Source organism: Hordeum vulgare, chromosome 1H (assembly GCF_904849725.1).
Source record: "Hordeum vulgare subsp. vulgare chromosome 1H, MorexV3_pseudomolecules_assembly, whole genome shotgun sequence".
Lineage (NCBI taxonomy): Eukaryota > Viridiplantae > Streptophyta > Magnoliopsida > Poales > Poaceae > Hordeum > Hordeum vulgare.
In genome coordinates this window covers 361,917,760-361,922,866 of record NC_058518.1, presented here as the reverse complement: position 1 = coordinate 361,922,866, position 5,107 = coordinate 361,917,760, and positions in this window count along the sequence as shown.

Here is a 5,107-nt window from a genome sequence, read left to right as displayed (position 1 = left end):
ATCTGTTGACGGCAGACTATTCCTAACGATTGTATCAATGGCGCCAAGTTGCCTCGTTGACAGAAATTGTCAGTTCCCGTCAACGATTAGCGAATCAAGATTGTAGCAGGTAGAAGCAGTGTAACGAGCAATAGCAGCGGCAAGGAAAAGCAATAGTGACAACAGTAGCAAGTAGCAACAGTAGCAACAGGGCAAGACAAGTAACAGCAGTAGTAACAGTAGTAGCAGCAGCAGAGCAAAACAAGTAACAGCAGTAGCAACAGTAGTAGCAGCAGCAGAGCAAAACAAGTAATAGCAGTAGCAACAGTAGTAGCAGCAGCGGAGCAAAACAAGTAACAACAGTAGCAACAGTAGGACAAACTCATAGGCAGTGGGTCGGTGATTTGTTTGGATGATATTCATCATGCAACAGTTATAACACGGAGAGATATGTGGCTAGCTCCCGTTCGTCAATGTGATGTAGGCATGCATTCCGTGTGTCGTCATACGTGCTTAGGGAAAAGAACTTGCATGACATCTATTGTCCATCCCTCCCGTGGCAGCGGGGTCCAAAAGGAAACTACGGGATATTAAGGTTCTCCTATTAATAAAGAACCGGACCAACGCATTAGCACTTGGTGAACACATGAAATCCTCAAACTATGGTCATCACCGGGAGTGGTTCCGGTTATTTCCACTCCGAGGTTGTCGGATCATAACACATAGTAGGTAACTACAACTTGCAAGATCGGATCTAAAACACACATATATTGGTGACAACATAATAATTTCAGATCTGAAATCATGGCACTCGGGCCCTAGTGACAAGCATTAAGCATGGCAAAGTAGTAGCAACATCAATCTCAGAACATAATGGATACTAGGGATCAATCCCCATCAAAACTAACTCGATTACATGATAGATCTCATCCTACTCATCACCGCCCAGCGAGCCTACGAATAGATTACTCACGAACGATGAAGAGCTTCATGGAATTGGAGAGGGAAGAAGGTTGATGATGACGATGGCGACGATTTCCCCTCTCCGGAGCCCATGACGGACTCCAGATCTGCCCTCCAGATGAAGAATAGGTGGTGGCGGCGCCTCCGTATCATAAACATAGTGAAAACTTCTCTTTTTATTTTTTCTAGGACGAAAGGGATCTTATAGAGCTGGAATTGGGGGCGGGAGAGCCGTGTGGTCCCCACAAGCCTGCCCACCGCCACCAGGGGTGGTGGCAGAGCCAGGGCTTGTGGCCCACTGGCCCACCCCCTGAGGTGGAACTTGGCGCAGATATTTTTCTTATTTTCCAAAACTACTCCCCGTAAATTTTCAGGACGTTTGGAGAACTTTGATTTCTGCACAAAAATAACACCAAGGCAATTCTGCTGAAAACAGCGTCACTCCAGGTTAGTTCCATTCAAATCATGCAAATTAGAGTCCAAAACAAGGGCAAAAGAGTTTGGAAAAGTAGATACGATGGAGACGTATCAAGGTGCTTCCCGATGTCATTGGCATCGATCTTGTGCGTGTTGGTGAACTCCATGATCATCATGTGGTTGGCGTTGAGTCCACGCTCCACCTACCCTTGGCACTTGAAGACTTGTTGCTCCATTGCTTCGAGCCTCGCCTCCAAGTTTCCGGTCTTCTTGGGACCCTCAACATCACGGATGTCCAGCATCCCCTCACGCATCTCGATAGATTGAGGGTGTTATAGCACTCCCGCGAGGTAGGTATTGATGACCATCTCGAAGATCTTGTCCTTCGGAGCTTTTGGGGACGTCATAGCAATCTAGATCTGTAGCAGAAACAGGCTCGAAACGAAAACAGAGGAAAATTGCGAGATACGAGGGTCAGACCTTACGATTTTTTCCAGACCAGAAGGAGTACTCCGCAAGAAAAATAGTGTCCGGGAGTCACACGAGGTGGTCACAAGCCCCCCAGGCGCGGCCACGGGGGTGGCCCTTGCCTAGCAGGCTTGTCGCCTCCTCGTGCGCTTTCCGGACTACTTCAAAATTTTCTATTTTTTCAAAAATTCCAAAACGGAGAAAATTTCCTACTGGAAAAGTTTTGGAGTCTGTTTACTTACCGAATCACATACCTCTTTGTTTTCGGAGTGTGAAACAGGCTGATAAATATCCCTTATGTACTCCTCCGGAGTTATGGTATTGATAATATTGCTTTCAACATTTATGGGAGTACCTGAGATATAATGCTTGATTCTTTGCCCATTTACCACTCTCGGAAAATTACCTTCCGTGTTGTTGATCTTGATGGCACCGGAACGATATACTTCCTCAACAATGTAAGGACCTTCCCATTTAGAGAGAAGCTTGCTTGCAAAAAATCTTAAACGAGAATTATATAGCAAGACATAATCACCTACATTGAACTCGCGCTTTTGTATCCTTTTATCATGCCATCTCTTAACCTTTTCTTTGAACAACTTGGCATTTTCATATGCCTGAGTTCTTCATTCATCAAGTGAGCTAATATCAAATAACCTCTTCTCACGAGCAAGTTTGAAATCAAAGTTGAGCTCTTTGATTGCCCAATAAGCCTTATGCTCTAGCTCAAGAGGTAAATGACATGCTTTATCGTAAACCATTTTGTACGGAGACATGCCCATGGGATTCTTATAGGCAGTTCTATAAGCCCACAATGCATCATCGAGCTTCTTAGACCAATTCTTTCTAGACCTATTGACAGTCTTATGCAGAATTAGTTTAATCTCTCTATTACTTAGCTCTACTTGACCACTGGACTGAGGGTGATAGGGAGACACAATTCTATGGTTGACATCATACTTAGCAAGCGTTTTATGGAAAGCGCCATGAATGAAATGTGAACCACCATCAGTCATTAGATATCAAGGGACTCCAAATCTAGGGAAAATGACTTCTTTAATCATCCTGATAGAGGTGTTGTGATAAGCACTACTAGTTGGGATAGCTTGTACCCACTTAGTGACGTAATCAACAACAACGAGGATATGAGTATACCCATTGGATTTTGGAAGAAGGTCCCATATAATCAAAACCCCAAACATCAAATGGTTCAATGACAAGTGAATAGTTCATAGGCATTTCCTGATGCTTGCCGATATTACCTATTCTTTGACATTCGTCACAAGACAAGACAAACTTACGGGCATCCTTGAAGAGAGTGGGCCAATAGAAACCTGATTGCAATACCTTGTGTGCAGTTCTATCTCCCGCATGGTGTCCTCCGTAGGCCTCGGAGTGACACTTCTCTAGGATTTGTCCCTGTTCATGTTCAGGTACACAACGTCTAATAACACCATCTACTCCTTCCTTATAAAGGTGAGGATCATCCCAAAAGTAATGTCTCAAATCAAAGAAGAATTTCTTCTTTTGCTGGTATGTGAAACTAGGTGGTATATATTTGGCAACGACATAGTTTGCATAATCAGCATACCATGGTGTACTACGTGAAGTATTGATGACATTAAATTGCTCATCAGGAAAGCTATCATCAATAGGTTGTGGGTCATCAAGAACATTCTCCAACCTAGACAAGTTATCTGCTACTGGGTTTTCAACACCCTTCCTGTCGACAACATGCAAATCAAATTCTTGTAGCAAGAGAACCCATCTGATAAGTCTAGGTTTAGCGTCTTTCTTTTCCATGAGGTACTTAATAGCAGCGTGATCAGTGTGAATGGTGACTTTGGAATCAACTATGTAAGATCCGAACATTTCACATGCAAACACGACTGCTAAAAATTCCTTTTCCGTAGTAGCATAGTTTCTTTGGGTACTATCTAGAGTTTTACTAGCATAGTGAATAACATTCAACTTCTTATCAACTCTTTGCCCTAGGACAGCACCAACAACATAATCACTAGCATCACACATGATTTCAAAAGGTAAGTTCCAATCAGGTGGTTGAACAATAGGTGCAGTTATCAAGGCCTTCTTAAGTATTTCGAAGGCTTCCTCACAATCTTTGTCAAAAACAAAAGGAATATCCTTTTGCAAAAGATTGGTAAGAGGCCTAGAAATCTTAGAGAAGTCTTTAATGAACCTTCTATAGAAACCAGCATACCCAAGGAAACTTCTTATACCTTTGATATCTGTGGGGCATGGCATTTTCTTGATTGCATCAACCTTAACCTTATGGACTTCAATACCTCTTTCAGAAATTTTATGTCCTAAGACGATGCCTTCATTAACCATAAAGTGGCACTTCTCCCAATTCAAGACAAGGTTGGTGTCTTTACATCTCTGCAAGACTCGATTAAGGTTGCTGAGGCAATCATCAAAAGAAGACCCGTAAACGGAGAAGTCATCCATGAAAACCTCAACAATCTTTTCGCAAAAGTCAGAGAATATAACCATCATACATCTTTGAAAGGTGGCAGGTGCGTTACATAAGCCAAAAGGCATACGTCTATAAGCAAAGGTACCAAAAGGGCAGGTGAAAGTGGTTTTCTCCTGATCAGATTATGTAACAAGTATTTGGGAGAAACGAGAATAACTATCTAGAAAGCAGAAGTGTGTGTGTTTAGACAGTCTTTCTAGCATTTGGTCGATAAAAGGCAAAGGGTAATGATCTTTCCTAGTGGCTTTATTCGATTTCCTGAAATCGATCACCATCCTATAGCCAGTAATAATCCTCTATGGGATCAATTCATCCTTATCATTAGGGACAATGGTAATACCTCCCTTCTTAGGGACAAAGTGCATCGGACTCACCCAATCACTATGAGCAACACGATAGATAATACCTGCTTCCAGGAGCTTTAGTATTTCTTTTCTTACTACCTCTTTCATCTTAGGATTTAATCTCCTTTGATGATCAGCAACTGGTTTGGAATCAGGATCGGTTTTAATCTTGTGTTGGCATTGAGTGGGACTAATGCCCTTAAGATCGTCAAGAGTATACCCAATAGCAGCACGGTGCTTCCTTAGAGTTTTTAGTAACTTCTTTTCTTCATGCTCTAAGAGGCTAGCACTAATTATAACAGGATATATCTCTTTTTCATCAAGATAATCATACTTAAGAGTATCTGGCAACTGTTTAAGCTCGAACATAGGATCACCCTTTGGTGGAGGTGGATCTCCAAGCAGTTCAACAAGCAAATTATTCTGAAGGATAGAATAT